General features: G+C 41.1%; 1 long non-coding RNA gene across 1 annotated transcript; it reads left to right on the top strand.

Moving 5' to 3' along the window:
* Positions 1-14,650: 14,650 nt before the first annotated feature.
* LOC121593778 lies at positions 14,651-16,049 on the top strand. Its single transcript, XR_006004841.1, has 3 exons — positions 14,651-14,885; positions 15,177-15,255; positions 15,800-16,049. It is a non-coding gene; the product is annotated as an uncharacterized LOC121593778 (long non-coding RNA).
* Positions 16,050-16,783: the final 734 nt, after the last annotated feature.

Below are 16,783 nucleotides of genomic sequence, written 5' to 3'. Positions count from 1 at the left end.
CCTTGTATGTGTGTGTGTGTGTATGTGAGTGGTGGTGGTCATCATACCATCGTGCCCAACATGTCATCTTGCCATTGTTCCTGCATCGTTGTCCGTTTGGTTGCTTTCTTTCCTTAAATGGTTTAGTGAATGGTGTGTTCCCTTTCTAGATAATGGGAAGATTTATCGGGTGGTCTGGAATGCATTGGTAAAATGGTATGATTGGTAAGGTGGAAAGGACGGCATTGCTTATCCGCCTGTATATATGGTGCACGAAGCAGATGGAGGAGAAAAAAAATAGTTTTAGCATTTATCTATGGGGAGTTGTAAGAGTAATTTGGCTTTAAGTCAATGTTAAAGCAGATCTTAAGATAAAATCTTGAATGTGCATTTGTAAATCGCGCTGTGAAAATTCCATCTCATAAAGTAATCATTCCCCTCGCAACAGAACAGGGTTTTTTGAATATCTTTTATATAGCGAGTGATTGAAGGAAAAATGTATACATGTCTGTATATGATCCAGCACCGTGCAGAGAGATTGGCCGGAATCGCCAAAGAAATAGTTAATAATTAACAGTATTTAAAAATTAAACCAGAATCGTTGAAAATTACTCGTTTTTGGCACCGTGAACGCATCGAGTTATTTTTTTTAATTTCAACAACTGTTCCTAGACCGTCGTTAAACAAACGATTATCAAGAGCGTATGCGATACCACAGTTCCTCAGTGGTTTAATTATACTGCACGAATTTTTCCCTGTGTTCGCCCATATGCAGTATCAAGCAGTCGTTAATTATTTTGATGGTCGTTTATTTAAACAGAAATGATCAATAAATGAATGGTTTAATTTCTAGGCGTTTCCGGTTTTTATTTTGAAACAAGTTCCATATACGCCAGTAGAACGTCGATTATCCAAGCAGCTCAGGAACGGACGGTTGTCGGTTAAACGATTTCCCTGGCGAAGGTCATGTTTGAGTCATAGATAAAACTATAAAATTAAATTTCAATTGATCGATTGATCATTATTAGAACATTATTTAAATAAATCTTCTTCTTCTTCTTTGGCTCAACAACCGATGCCGGTCAAGGCCTGCCAACACACTTGTGGGGTTGGCTTTCAGTGACTTATTGATTTCCCCCCATAGCAGGATAGTCAGTCCTACGTATGGCGGCACGGTCTATTTGGGGCTTGAACCCATGACGGGCATGTTATCAAGTCGTACGAGTTGACGACTGTACCATGAGACAGGCTTATATTTCATATTTCATTTTCATTATATTTCAATAAATAGTTATAGGATTAACAACTGTTTATGAACAAAAATGAAGCTCGAAAATCATTCGATGTTTTAATAAATATAAATAAATATAAAATATCCCAAGACACTAGATAGTTGCACAAATATAAAGTTGCACAAATAAAAAGCCATGTTGTTCACCACAATTGGACAGCTATCAATCCTATGCGCACGATTGAGCCGCCCGTCGGATAATCGGCCCTATGATAATCGACTTTCTACTGTAATTATTGAAGATGAATGGAGGCGCTTGCTACCTGGTTCGTTTTTAAGAGCAACTATAATGTCTCTTGATAGCTCCTTCAGCTAGCTTAAATTATAACACATTTTTTCCGAAGATGTTTTTTTATGTGGCACTAGAATAAAAGTTCTTGTGAATGTTAAAACTAGTGAAGGAGTAGTGTTGAAGACGAAAAATAAAAATGTAATCTATGTTCCATTTTTTGGAGTTTTGATGCTCAGGAAAATTCAATTTTTCTTATACTCTATATCTGCTAAAACTTTAGTATTTAATGCTGTTTAAATGATAGCGAAATGGAACAATGATTTCAACATTTCAAGGATAATAAATTAGGATGGAGGCGCATGGTAGTTGATGGCTTACGAGTTATGAGCAAGACACATACATACAAAAAAAAAATTCCATTTTCATTTATTCGCTATTGAGGAATAATTGCTTTAACAATAGTACTACATAACCCAATCCCGCTCAAATGGTTCCACCTGCCTGAAACTGCATCCCATAGCAACAGAGTTCCGTTTCGAGTCATTCTTTTAACATAATATGAAGCATAATTACATGCTTATGTGGCTGCATGGATTCTTGCACTGAAGCACAGGCACAAACTTCCATTTTTGTATGTTCTTCTTGATAATGGTCCTGCCCACCTTCTGTACGTTCAACGGGGTCGATGCTTACCGTGCCCATCGATCGCAACAGGAGAATGGTAGCGATGAGCTAAGCAAAAGTTCTAATGAAGTTAATTAGCGAAACTTTTTGCACAGCCTCCTGTTCTGGTTCCCACCTGTCCCCCTTCCGGTTGTGCACTCTTCGCATCATGTTTTATGCAGGTAATGGTGGACGGGAGTAAAGCCTGCAAGCATGCAAAACCTAGCACGCGTGGGAAGGCTCGTTGGAAAGTTGGAACCCTCGGCGAGAGAGAGCAGAAATTTGACTCGTCAGTCGAAGCGGGAAGCGAACATAGTGCGGTTCAGATCGAATCGATCCATTCTGCTGATTGATTGGAGAAAATGTAGGGAAGAGAACAACGTTCAGGGGTATTTTTGCTGGGTGTTTTATGTAAAGAGGATGCCCCATCGCCCCATGCAACTTGCTTAATGGGAATATATAGATGGTAGATGCTTTGAGAGCGGTTTGATTGGATGTTTACAGGGAAAAGTATTATAAATTCCATCCAGAGTTTGAGTGGTAGCTTTGAGTTCATTAGTTTAGCAGAAAAATGTGTGGCTCAGTACAACAATCAAGACAATTTTATGACTTGATGCTTTAAACATCATCACTGTAGCAGCAATTGTCACACGCTAACTACTAGAGCAAATGATCACACTTGACGTTTCTCATTACCCACAAATGGGGCTACTTTGATCTTCTGAAAAGTGCTCACTCATCCATTCCCGCACGGGAGCGCAAAGAAATGAGTAAAAAATAAAATAAATAAAGAAATGGCTCGGATAAAAATCTTGATCTTAACAAATAGACACTATTTATCATTAGGGAGGGAGGGCTAAAGTTCGGCTATCGGGTAACATTTTTCAGTACGCCACCGTGGTCACCTCGTGGTAGCGTTTTTGCTCTTCCTCTCCTTTCTACAGTGCTAGCCGTCTACTATGTGACGTTTGGTTCAAACTTCAAAAAACCCCATCCAGTTTGCCAGTGCAAAGAGCAAAGAGGGCAAAAATCGACCAAGACCATCGTCCACCGGGGGTCTATTCTTTATCGTGCTTCGTACTTTGTGGTTTTCGGCGGTGAAGGTTTTTCTGTTCCTTTTACATTCCATCCCTTCTAAACGTGCAGTTTTTCATTGGTTGATTTATTCCTTCTCCTTCTTCTTTTTTGGTCTCCCTTTCGAACCAATCTCTTGAACTTTGTCGAAGCTTGAGGAGTGTGACCAGCGGTCAAACAAAAGGGCAAACACACACACACACCCGGATGACAAAAGCAAACATGTGAAAATTGTGTGACGATGATAGAATGAAGGGGGTGAAAAAAATAGTACATTTCGTTGGATTTAACGGTGAACGTAGAAAAAAATGAGAAGAGTACGGTAAAACGGTGAGATAAAAAAAACGGGAAAGAAATCAGTTGGCGGTTTTCACTCATTTTTCACCCTAGGAACTAAGTTTTTTGTCCTTTATACAAGAGTTTAGAGGCTTGCTGCATGCACTATTGCTTGATGTACGCTTTGTTCTTTGAGTTTTCGGGGCATTTTCCTCCGATTTGGTGGTTTTTCACCCTGAATCGCACCCATTAAACGGGAGATGTCGTGGTAGGTGGCGTTTTTTTGCACTTATTGCGTTGCTTTACTAAATTCTTTAGGCTAAAAATGGAAAAGTAAACTTAAATTGTCTTTTTTTTTACTCTTTGATATAGTGCGTGCATTATTTTAAATAGAAAATGAAATAGTTTTCGCCAAGGATCCCATTATGTTATAGAATTGTAAATATACCTGAGTAAAAAAAATAAAGAAAGACAAAGGAAATTAAAATTATAAAAAATAAGTTGAATGAATATAAATAATTTGAATGCTTTTACAGTGCTTTCCAAGTCACTCTCGAATGTTCACATAATTATTCACCACCTTCAAGATGTTTTTCAACAGCTGTCAAATTGTGTATATGCTTCATTACAAAGTTTCGCTTTTTACACATGATTTTCAACACATGGTTTTACACATGATTTTCAACAAATGACACATGAAAATCATGCTAGAGAAATTAAAAATTGTGATAGTTGAAATGAAATATCAGATTGATGTGGATTAATATCTTGCTTGCGGTGAATAACAACGTTTACATTAGAAACTGACTTGAAAAACCCTGTATCTAGTCCTTTGTTAAGGTTTTATTTTCTTTTCTTTGGAATGCTCACCGAGCTTGTAGCAAAATTGCATAAATTGCACAAAGAAAATTGTATTAGTTCAAAAGTACCATTGTAATACCTTTGAATGGTCCTGAGTGTAGAGCTGAACAATAGACGCCAAAAGGAGTAAAAGCTAAGTTTAGTTGCCCGAAAATAAAGAGAATTTTCCATACGTTGCAACTCGAATGTGCAAAAGAACGAAGGCACAAGCACACCTGATACAGTCAGTGTGCCTTTTTTTGCCCTTGCTTTACTCTTCCAAAACTGTCTCTATTCCATACGTCCCGTGGCATACGTTTTGTGAACAAGACAAGAGCAACAAGAAAGAAAAAAATCATCATACTAACGAATGAAAATCGCAATTGTTTTTCATCTCGCGCCATCATGGCATCTGCTCCACGCTGCGGCCGCCGACTGACCGGCGTTGGTGCGAAATAAAAAGGGGAGAGAAAAATATAATAAAGTTCCCGAAACGACAGGAATCACTATTCGTATGGAAATATGTTTTTAATTAAAACTTTTGACGCTAGTTTTCCCACTGTCGAACTGTGGCTGGCTCAGACTCACCAGTGTGTGTGTGTATGGCTTTGTGTCCTTCAGAGATGGCCAGAGTTTGGCACACAATCAATTCAGCTCAGGTGGAAAGGTTCAGGCAGCAAGGGGGCATTAGGAGTGATAGCGCTGGTTTTTTTCCTCACCCGGTTCATTCTAGTTCCCTCATTTTGTGTTGCTGCAGCTCATCTTGTGGTGCCGAATTTCTACCCAACATCTGGAGCAACCCCTTCTTTCGGCTTCTCATTGCTCTCATTTCGTCCATAGTTTGTGGTGCGCCATTAACGGATTTGATGCGCGTGGCCACGATTCGTGTTCAGCATTGAGCACGGGGGGAGGAAAACTCATTCAAAGTGTAGCTGTTAAGGCGCTGGATAGGTGGCTATATTTATTCGTTTCGTGTCACTAAATTAACTCACCCAAGATGGTGTCTATGGCTGGTGTTAGAAGTGCTTTGTTTCAACCCCCAGAATAAGCCTCACAACAACAGCACAGGATGACTGCTGGCCCAACAAATGTCTGTGACTGTCTGCGTGTTTGAATGGAGCTCTGACGTCCATTCATCTCATCCGTATCCGTAGTACTGTATTTTCGAAGCGGCAACCCACTCAACCATGGCACGAAGCACCTGTAGTTCTTTGCTGCTCAATTTCGAGTTGCATCTGATACGTAACACGCCACACACGGTCGCACATTTAACTCGATCACTGTTTGGTCGATTGGTCGGTACGGGTACGGGTGGGGTGTTTGCGGACGAATAAAACTTTTTCCATTTTCCACCTCGGTTAAACCACGCGCGCTGTCCCATTGCTAGTGCTGCCGTACCGGTGACCAGCATGATCAGCGATCGAAATCGGAGGCAACAGAGCTGAATGGCTGCGACATGACAGGGGTTGTGTGGGTAGCAGATTTTGTTTTTATTTTCAAAATATTTTTTGGAAAAGGCTCATCTACATCTAACAGATGCAGAGTGGAGCTGGCAAAGGTAGTACCTCCAACTTTATTTGAAGCTTTTACGCTGTTGCACTATTTAGTTTTGGCACTTTTTAAAGCGCACTCCAATGCGTTTTGGTTTGTCAAGCATATGTTAGACTTGCAGAAATTTGTTTAAAAGCTCTCACCTTCTTCTCCACTCGTTCACTCCCTCTACCTGTCTCCCCTTAGCATTTCTGGACCTCAACATGGCTTTCACAATCGTCACACTGGTGGCTGAAAGGGTTTAATCAGGCAGAAGTTTACTGATTACATTGTCACCACAGCCACAGCCGACGTCCTGTTCTTTGTGTGTCCGAAGTGGTACGGCTCGCTGGGAGACACTTTGTCCCCCGGGAGGTGGGGAAGTAGGACGCAGTGCGCCTTTTATCAGCCCAAGTGGATGAATGATGATGACAAATGGGGGCAATGGGTGCACTGGAAAACAAAAACCCTGGCCGGGCTGGAATTATTATGCACACCTGACACAAAAAGGGGGAAATGAGCTTATGAGGTTTATTGCAAATTGCACGTAGCAATGGCAGCATATCAAATATATTCGGAGGGGGAGGGAAAGGGTGTGTAGCAGGCAATGACACGCAGGGCGTCAGTGTAAGATGAGTTACTGCTCCCTTTGCCTGGGGTAGGTTTGTTATAACTGCACTCATTGTGTGCCTGTTGTTTGTTACAGTGATCTCTGTGATCTCAAGGCAGAGATAGGAGATTGATTTCACGTCTGCTTGTTGCTAGTCTCGACAGAAAATTTGTCAATCTTTTGCTAACGCCTCAAGAATACGTTCTGATGGTGTATGTAGCTGTATGTGGAGTATAATGTAATTGAATGTATAGTTGAATATATGATTATTATTTCTGAGTTATTATTATACCATCTGCAGCCGTCGTACAAAATGTCCTTTACGGTTATCTCTGTGGAGAGTGTCGTGCGGTATATGTATTTGTGCCTAAGATTGTAGCATGGTATTATGGTTCTTAAAACCTAAACCTTAAACTACAACCATCAACTTTTTGTAGTAATTAAATTTCTGCTATTATTTGAGCGTAATGTTTTGTTATTAAAGCTATGCTACAAATTACATAGCTTCAAACTCCCGACATTCATCATATTTTTTATTGAGTTTCTTCATATCCTGCGCCTGGCTAAGTCGCTTTTTAAATTTACATAATTACCATCATGTACTAAGCTCATATTTTCTTCCGAGAATTGCAGAATTGTTGCGATAACCGCATATTATTTGGTGACAATCGCAGGCTTTAACTTTGCAACAAATAATATGTTTACCATGTGCTCAGGTATACCAATATCCAGAACTAGAATAGAACTGACTATCCTGTTATGAGCAAGGCCAATCAAGTCAATCTCATTAGTTGCTAAGGCTAACCTGGATCAGCAACGGCTGTGGAACCAAAGAAGAAGAGCAGAATAAGCTTTGCAACTGTGCACTTGGAGCGATATACATTTAAGGTCTCCTTCAAATCGTATGAAGTGCAAAAAATGACATCTCTATTTTCGTGATACAGATTGGGATAAAAGAGCAAAATGCAACACAAGCAGTAGCAGTAGTAACATAGCTGTATTTGTAGGGGAAAGCGGGGCAAAATAAGGTTTAGTAGCATATTGATATAATTTTTGCCACTTCGAAAATAAGCTTAAACCGGTGTCACAGGGATGCGTTGAAGTTTTACATGATATTTTTTAAAAGATACGATATTTCTATACAATTTGTCGGAAGAAAACAAGGCGATTGAATGCGTATTTTTACTAATATAACAAAAAATACAAAAATGCTTTACGTGGGGCAAAATGGGCAGATGCTTTTGACATACAGCGCTTGGTGAGGCTATGGTGTTGTATTTGTCGCCTCAGTAATGATAACAGGCACAGCTTCAAAAGATTCGATTCTGTAGATTTAAACGTGTAAAAACGGTTTTAATTATGATAACATAGTTTTGGAAGCCGGTCTCATTGTACAGTCGTCAACTCGTGCGACTTAACAACATGCCCGTCATGGGTTCAAGCCCCAACTAGACCGTGCCGCCATACGTGGGACTGACTATCCTGCTATGGGGGGTAATCCAAAAGTCACTGAAAGCCAACCCCACAAGTGGTACAGGCAGGCCTTGACCGACAACGGTTGTTGAGCCAAAAAAAAAAAAAAAAAAAAAAAAAAAAAAAAAAAAAAAAAAAAAAAAAAAAAGTTTTGGAAGAATTTTAAGGGTTTTTCTGACCAGCAAAACAAAAGACAGAACGAAAATACATTTCATGAAACGTGCGCAAAAGCATAGACCATTACCTAAGCGCAGTTGTTGTGGCCCATATTGCCCCAGTGTTTTGACGTTTCACAGTTTGTTTATATAGGCCCATTTTGCCCCAGGGCTATGTCCATATTATCCCGCGTGTCAAGATAACTTCTCGTAAAACATCAACTAATATTTTACACTGTTTCCATGATTTTAAGTAGTTTTCATTCTATTTGGCAATTTCAATCCACAGATAAAGGGTGGAGGCATACAATAATGGAAGAAAAATTGAGTGTTGTGGCATAATCAAAGGAATATTCAGTAAACTGCTTAACATGCCCATTTTGCCCCGCTTTCCCCTATGTCTGTAATATCTGTACATAGAACGGCACAATAACTTTTTACCAAATCCTGATACTAATATCCTGAAAAGGGAAAACACAGTGATTAGACCCGATATATACTTATTCATCTTCAAGTTTAGTAGCCTTACAACGAAATGATCGAACTTTTGTAAAACCCGAAAAAAAATCACAATAAGTCAAACTCATCGAACATTGACAGAAGTTTGAGCACACACACACACACACGCAGTACACCTAACTTCACGCACCCACACCGTGTGTTTGTTTTTCGAACGGCACGATCCATTTACTGGAACGATTTAACGTCGAACGCCTAAACCAATTTCGAGGTGCCGAAGTGAAAAACGCGCCCCAAATCGAATCACGTTTCCGAAAGCGCTCGAAACGCTGCCCACCCGCTCACCCGGTTACCCTGGTTTGATTGATTCGGTGATTTTGTCCGCAATGGACAATGTGTGTGTGTGTGTGTGTGCGTGTGTGTGAGTGAGTTTTTCGGCACTGACTTTTACATTTGGCCGGCCGAGGGAAGCCGAGGGAAGGCAACCGGGGCGGTAACAATGCACTGGGCACGTAAAGCTGTGCGGAGAATCGAAGCTTCACGGAATGCAGAAGGCGAGGGAAGGGATTTTTCATTTCCTCCATTTCGAAATAGCCATCAGCGCCCATCAGCGCTGTGCGCCGCACGCTGCGTTCCGGAGTGACCGGATACAAAACCGGAAACAGTTCAAAAATTTGTTCCATTTCCTTTCCATCCGTGCGCAGAGCGAGGGAAGCGAGCATCGGTGGCAGCGGAATGCGTGTTGCCGTTTTGGTCCCGGGCCGCGCGTTCGGCCGTGTTCGATTAACATTCATTTCGGTGCGATTCGTCGTACCGAGTGGTGGGTTTTGCCGCTTCTAAATGAATTTCTCGCACACCGGAACTGCATAAAAGCAGTTCCGTGTAATGACCATCATTTGTCGTGATCGGAGCTCACGCGAAGCTTAGAGGAATATGTATAGGTTTGGGTACGTTTTGGGGACAGAGGTTTAGTGGCAAGAGGGAGAGAGAGAGAGAGAGATGGAGAGAAATGGAGGGCAGAGAAAAGCGAATGTTTTTTTTCTCCTCCTCCAGCAGGATTGGATTTTTGTGCAAACTAAGTAAAACCGTTGGAGTAAAATCAAATCTCAACGAAACGCGCGAACCTATTCCACAACTGGACGTGTCATTTGCTGGCGTGTTTCCTTTTTTCTCTCTCTCTTCAATTTGCTCCCCCTTTTTGCTGCCGTCGGTGTGAACCGTTTGGCTCGGGAATGAGGTTTTTGCCAGGGACTCTCCGTCGTCACATTCCATCACGCCAGCACAGCAATTAATCCATCTGTGTGCTTAAATTCATTTCAATTATTATTTCAATTTCCTGCACCTGCACAAAAAACCCCGTCCAGCAGTGTAGCACGATTGGAGCTAGTGTGCGATTTATTTTTCCTGCTGCCGCTGCTCCTGCTGCTCTCGTTCACTTAATTCCTCACACTTTCACGAACGATAATGCATTCCGACATTCGGTGAACGGACGGAAGTGAACGACTTAAAACACGGCTTTTGGGTGGGGTAGGCTTTTTGTCAGGCAACAAATGAAGGGGGGGGGGGAGAGGGGATGGAAAAGTGAAAAATGCAAAGTGTCATTTTTTACTTCCTTTTGCATCCGTTTTCCCACTCCCACAGAGGTTGCTGAAGCTTGATGAATAATCGCAGCAAGCAACATTTACCACCAGGTTGAGTTGGTGCATTTAGCTAAGCACATTCCGCACGTGCGTTTGTGTTCGTGGTATTGTGAAGGTTTAGTTGGTCGTAAAACCTCAATCGGATGTGCGCTCCTTGTGTCTTTTGTCAGGGGAAAAGCTAGTAATATATTGAGCATACTGCATGTGTGAGAAGGTAAAAAAATAGTTGTACTTACAGGGTTTACCAGCGTAATAAACAACTGTTCACTTGTTTATAACAATAGTCGTTTTGAATAGACACCGCTAGACAGCACTTGCTCACACGTCAGATGGTGTAAGCTACTCTGTCCAATTCAATAACACAATTTTCGCCTTGGATTAGCAACTGTCAGATACGGCACAGTTTGTTTTGTTGGGACAAATTTTGCCAAAACCAATCATTTTTAAACACGTTTATTTTATTCAAGCAATATGCAGTATAAACCATACATTTCAATAAATCAAAACATTAATTTAGTTAATTATCGTAGGCTGTCATTTTAGCCTGTCAGCTGTTTGCATTGTATAGCAGTTTTCGAGCAGCTATCTAAGTGGGTAAACTATACAGGTGGGATTTTCCCAAGGTGTATGTATTTAGAAGGCTAATTTTTATCGCTTCTGCTTCTGAATGAAGATTTTAAGAGTTTGTTTGTGTTTTGTGAATTCGTCAAGCTACCTGTTATGAGTTTGAAGCTAGAAAGCCTGTTTGAGCAAAATTTTTCACCCGTCCTGTCAAAAAGTGACGTTCAAAATTGGTTATAAACAATATGATGTGTAGACCAAATGGTCTACACATGCTTTAATTCTAGATACCACCACCTATTCTCTTTAATGCTCCTTGGGATAAATGTAAACATCACTTTGTTTTGCCATTCTTCGAGCAGGGACTCGAATCTAATTCCAGCTTTGAGGGTAGAATAATCTAGACTGAAAATCGTAGCAGTTTTGTGCGTGATTTTGTATAGAGTGTTGACATAGTTTCAGTTGCCAGCTGTCAAACTCCAAACTCCAAAAAGCTGACTAGAATCGTGAAGGGCCTCAATAACAGATTTTGGGTCCTCGTTGCATTAGTTCTTCATTATTGAAGTGAATGAAGTAGATTGAAGTGGCGTATAACAAAATTGAAAATTAGTGTAACGATTTGAATACCAAACATTGTGTTTTGAACTGGCTTTCCAGACTTGAAATCACCCGTGCAGCCTTCAGCATTCGTTTAACGTGGTTGAAATCTTCAGTTCCAACATTGAAGTGGCTTGGAAAACCCTGTTATGAATCGATCAATTAGGCTCAGATAAGTGCGGGCAGAAAAAAAAACTATAGGTTGAAAGCAACGTATGAATCGCAGGAAATAGTTGTTTACTAGAAATCAGGAGTGTTTTACTGCATGCCCAATGGGTGTCATCTTGAGAATTGACAGGACGCAAAGAAGAATAGCTCTCGTCGGTATCTTGGGGTATTAGTTGTATATGAGTATTTTTGTTTCCTAAAACCAGGAAAGTTTTGTTCTTATATAACCCGCTATTGGCTGTATTGTTGGAAGCGTAGTGTGTGTATAAAAGTTGGCAAACTGCATTCTTAATCCTTCCTAAGTAAATTTCCTCAAAAATTGCTGAGCAAATATGGAGGGGTTTTAAAGGCAAAGGTCGAAATTTAAATAATGATTAGTATTTGGTTTAGCTAATCATCGATTTTAATGACATTTCATACATATGATGTCTTTTACAGGGAGTTAAATTAGTGCACAAGGTTTGTTATTTTCGGAAAACAGTATCATGTGTAACAAGCAGTTGAGGCGTGGTTTCGTGGAAGTACGCGCGAAATTTCAGTCAATAGCTAATTCCTACAGTACATTCAGATATATTCCAACAAATTCACGGGAGGCAAACCAAACACGCGAAAAGCAGGCATTGTTTTCCAGCCATATCACTACTACTGCAACAAAAAAGCTAGCAACGATTCCCACAGCTTACTGTTTGCAGAAAGGATGATTATGCTGTCAATGCAGCAAAATGACATAAAAAGAACACACTTACACACACACACACACACACACACACACACACACACACACACACACACACACACACACACAACACACACACACCACACCACACACACACACACACACACACACACACACACACACACACACACACACACACACACACACACCACACACACACACACACACACACACACACACACACACACACACACACACACACACACACACACACGCACACACCCAAACACCACGGTTCCAAAGAATCGTGTTTCACGGGAGCTTTTCACGGTTGTTGTGCTATTCGGGCAAACGGGCTACCATTGCGGTGTGTGAAAGAGGAAAGTGTAGCTTTGCGATTAATTGAAGTTATGTAGCGTCAAAGGGAATTAATTACGGCGTCACTTTTTCGGTCAACATGGGGCTGTGCTGTTGTTTTGCTGTGTTTTGTGTGTGGAATTGGTTGCCCACTAGCAGTAGATGGTAGTAGCGCTGGCCGCACCCACGTGTGTGTTATGTGTGTGTGTGTGTGTGTGTGTGTGTGTGTGTGTGTGTGTGTGTGCGTGTGTGTGTGTGTGTTGTGTGTGTGTGTGTGTGTGTGTGTGTGTGTGTGTGTGTGTGTGTGTGTGTGTGTGTGTGTGTGTGTGTGTGTGTGTGTGTGTGTGTGTGTGTGTGTGTGTGTTTGGCGAACAAAATTACCATTTGTACGCGTGCAAAAATGTGAAACATGGGTGGAAAATGAAGCGTAATGGCATTGATAATGGAATGTGAGCGGCGTGGGATGATAGTTGTGGGATGAGGTGTATGTATAGGTGTATGTCTGTATCTATGTTTGCTCATGTAGATGACTTGAAGAGGTCAACTATTTTGCCCAACATTTTCGGCTCGTTTCATGTTGTGCTGTGTCCCCGCAAACGAGTCAAGTGATTTGGGAATGCGTCATGCTCCATGTTGTTGTTTAATTTTTGCGTTACGCTTGTTCATTACAAACTGTAGCGTTCCAAAAACAAGCAACAAAAATGTAGTTACGCATTCGCCCCATACTGTGGTGCAATTTAATTTGACAGCGCCCGTTAAACCGTGGGGACACATTTGACGCGGCAGAGTGCAGTGTGATGGGCGCTTACATTGAAACTTTGAAAAAAGGTTGGATTGTTAAAGAATATTTGTGGAATATCAACACATTTTCTTTTAAATTACATGAATATTTCAGCAATACTATGGTGTGTTTTCGCTCAAATAACTCGTTTTTATTTTGAGGAGATTCATTCATTTTAATGAAGTGATCTTCAATCTCTGAAATCTTCTTTGGTTTAAAAAAACCGTTTTTTTCTCAATCGTTGAGAGTACAATAGATAACCGCTAACCGGATGTGTTTTGCTGGAAGTTTGCTAGCTGGATTGATTCTCAATTAAAAAACACATACATGTCAAAACATGAAATATCCGGAATCTGACGAAGAGAAATTCATAGCAAATGTACATTTTCTTCTCAAATTTAACCTCTCAGTTAGCGGTCACCTACTGTATCATTGAATCAAAAGCTTAGCGTTAGTGTTAAAGATTACCTTTGATTCCAAATAACGTTACTTGAATCTAGTTTGATCCTATTGAGCATGTTTAATCGCAACAAGCTTATTAACACGAATGGAATATGGTCAGTCTTGCAGAGCATGTTCTATCTCAGCAAGCTTCTTAATCCTCAAATTGGCTGAAAAGGATATAAACTCAAAAATTATTTATAATTTTAAAAAATTTCTTCTGTTCTTCTTTTAGGTTTTACTTGGGCTAGGAATTATCTGCGATAAGTCGCTACAAATTAGGGATACTTGTTTCTTTCATTTGTATGTAATAAAAATTGTTTTAAAATAAATATCTGTTAATTAATAAGCCACAGAGATAGTTTGATTATCTTGCACCAATAGGTACTTTGCATCTCTTGGGTGGTTTTGACCAGCAGGAAAAAGAGAACTCTTCAACAAATGGATAAATTAAATCCATCGTATAACTTACCTGCCTGAAATCCGTCAAACGTAACCATACACATTACTACCATCGATGCCGATGCCGCCCGCCATTACTTGCTCAATCGAAATGTGAAGTGCATTTGAGTGACAAATTGATGGAAATGGGATTACGTGTTACGCGATAGAGTAATATAGAGCCGTGCAAGCCGCGATAGCGGTGCTGCCCATTGTGAAGGGCTTTAGCTTGGGCAATAGTTTTTGTTTCGATTAATCTGCCACCGCCATTACTACCATCCGATCTCCGATGGTTATTGCAATTTGCTCAGTCTGTTTTTTTGTTTTGCTCGTGTGTGTAAATGTGATGGGGCGGTGAGGCATTTTGCTGCAAAACTTAAGCTTGCCCGGCAAGGGGTGACGACGGTTGAACGGAGTGTGTTAATCTGGCTCTTGTTCTCGCTTTGCGCGGCCCGAATGGTTATTTTCATCTTCAGTTGCTTATTGTTGCGTTGCGTAGCCGGGGCTTCAGTTTCCGTGCGCTGGTGATGCTGTTCCTATCGATGAGAACGGGATTAGCGATGAGCTGTGGGTGATGCAAAAGTGTGCCCAACACACGCGGGTGTTGGCCGCGTGCGGTAGCGATCAGCGCAATCAGATGGGTAAAATGTCCCGCAGTTAATCTAATGAAATTTGTGGTGGTGCACCCTTTTGTTATCCGCTGAGAGAATACTCAATATTGAGCCATGGAAGTGAATTTTAAAAATATCAAACACTCTCAAACTATAACGAAGTTCACAGATTGCGAAAGCAAAAATAACATTAAACGATCGAAAAGTATCGATCGATCGAAGATTGGAAATTTCCATCTAACATTGTTTATTCACCCAACTAACACGCAACTGAATGGCACAGTTTTCAAATTAACAAATTTCTATTTCTTCTGATGGTAGGACCAACGTGAAACAGTAGTTAAGACACAGAATTGGAAAATAAAAACTTCCCTCGTCCCTCGTTTAATGATCTGATTAGGTAGGTAAACACACTGCTCCTTGGTGTTGCCTGAATTGCTTCAAAATTTTTATCTCACCCCTATGTAAACAAGCTCAGCAAATGGAAGTTCTGACGTTCAAATTTTTGGAGAAAAGTTTTTCAACTTAGATGTTGTATGGCTGTTTTAAGTTGTATTGCGTTGCTGTATAGGATGGTACGAATATGACTTGTTTTCCCAGCTATACGTTGTACCTATACCCATAGGAGATGCTGGATGTTTTCTTCTTATTATTATTATTCTTCTTCTTCTTCTTCTTCTTCTTCTTCTGATTGCTACCGTTCGGTTCGTCGTCTGCCAATCCAGTGAACCGAATTCGGCATATCGTTTTATCATCAATCATTCCGGTGCGTTCATGTTTGCGGTGCGTTTGGGAAAGATGCTCGCTGTTTGTTTTCGTGCTTTCTATCTCTCTCGCTCCTTCTCTACATCTCGATTCATTTTTTTTCTTTCATTTTTGACGCAATACACAAGCTCAAATATCAATCGCTAAGTCATCATCTGTTTTTTTGTTTGTATTTTCAGCGTGGTTGGAAATGGCGGGCCTGCTGGAGAGGGAAAACTTTCCATCTCAAAACAGTACAAAATCAACTGCTGTTTTTTCCTTACTGCTGAGCTAATAGACAGTAAAACGGAAGCTAAAAAGAAGCACCTCTGCACGTGCTACGCTAGATGTTTGCCACATTTTCCATCCCGATGACAGTGAGTTGGCGGTGCGCTTATTTTACCAGAGATTAGTGTGTCAAGAAATTCAATAAAACTTTTGATCCGTTCGGCCCCCGCCCTGCCGTTTGTAAAACTTCCTGCGTACGTGTGCACTTAATCGAACTTGTATGTGTGTACGTGTGAAGAAGCATGACGTCAGAGAAGATGATGGGATGGGCAGCAGGATCAATAAATTTAATAACACAACCCTCACACACGGACCGGTTCGCCTTCACGCTGCATCTGCAAGTGTGGTTAAAATACAAAAATCAAAGGAAAAGTGTGAAGCATTCACCAGCGTGAAGCGCTTAGACTAATGGGAAACTGGACGGAGTTTACTCACTATCCTGCTTCCCCTGCAGGGTGCCCTAAGAAGGCACACCGGTCCATTCAGTTGGCCGACAGCAGCCGGCGTCAAAGCCGGTGTGATTGGTGATGATGATGATGATGATGATGGTTCACTTTGATGGTCCGTAAATGATGGCAAGAGTGACCGTGGGACCCATGGTGGGGTGGTTGGGAAGTTTGGGAAATCAGACATCAATCCAATTTCTGATACCGGATCTCCAATTAATTTCCAAAATCCCCTCCCTGTGCCTGGTCAGGCGGCAATCGCATTATGCAGCGAGACACAGGGACACCTAGAACCGTACCGGGGCATCCCACCAGTCGCTTTTGAAGGTATAGGCGTGTGTGTGTGTGTGTGTTTTTTGTCTACTTCAAAACTTTTCTCTACTGCCCACCATGGACAGTAGGGGAGGGATTGAGAATGAGATTTCACCCATAAGTGCGTGAGTTGTTGTG

This window comes from Anopheles merus, chromosome 2L, assembly GCF_017562075.2.
Source record: "Anopheles merus strain MAF chromosome 2L, AmerM5.1, whole genome shotgun sequence".
Classification (NCBI taxonomy): domain Eukaryota; kingdom Metazoa; phylum Arthropoda; class Insecta; order Diptera; family Culicidae; genus Anopheles; species Anopheles merus.
Note: the sequence above shows the minus strand (reverse complement) of the source record. Positions and strands in the feature narration are given on the sequence as shown.